Source organism: Galeopterus variegatus, unplaced genomic scaffold (genome assembly GCF_000696425.1).
Source record: "Galeopterus variegatus unplaced genomic scaffold, G_variegatus-3.0.2 Scaffold269, whole genome shotgun sequence".
Lineage (NCBI taxonomy): Eukaryota > Metazoa > Chordata > Mammalia > Dermoptera > Cynocephalidae > Galeopterus > Galeopterus variegatus.
In genome coordinates this window covers 785,898-786,477 of record NW_007726380.1, presented here as the reverse complement: position 1 = coordinate 786,477, position 580 = coordinate 785,898, and positions in this window count along the sequence as shown.

Genomic DNA, 580 nt, shown 5'->3' with positions numbered 1-580 from the left:
TTTTTTTTTTTTCTTTTGGCAGCTGGCTGGTATGGGGAGGTATGAGGATCTGAACCGTTGACCTTGATATTATAACACTTTGCTCTAACCACCTGAGCTAACCAGCCAACCTACAATGGGATATTATTCAGCCTCAAAAAGGAAGGAAATGCAGACACGTGTTACATACAACATGGATGAAACTTGAGGACATTATGCTAGGTGAAATAAGCCAGCCACAAAAAAGATAAATACTGTATGATTCTATTTTAATGAGGAAGTCAAATTTATAGATTCATAAAGTAGAATGGTGGTTGCCAGGGGCTGGGGGGAGGGGAAGTTAGTGTTTAATGGGTACAGACTTTCACTTTNATATAATTAAGATGCACATCTCCTACCATACACCAGAATTACTAGTAGCGTTAAAGCGGGGAGGAGATGGGATGAAGTCGCACAGCGCGAGAAGACGCTAGAAGAGGGAACATGTCAGCTCTCTAGAGCCGGGAGGACTTCGTGTGCTTAAAAGGGATGAGTAGATTGTAGTAGGAAAGACCGCTTGTTGGTTCATACAAAACAAACTATGGGCTAAAAAAGAAAGAAA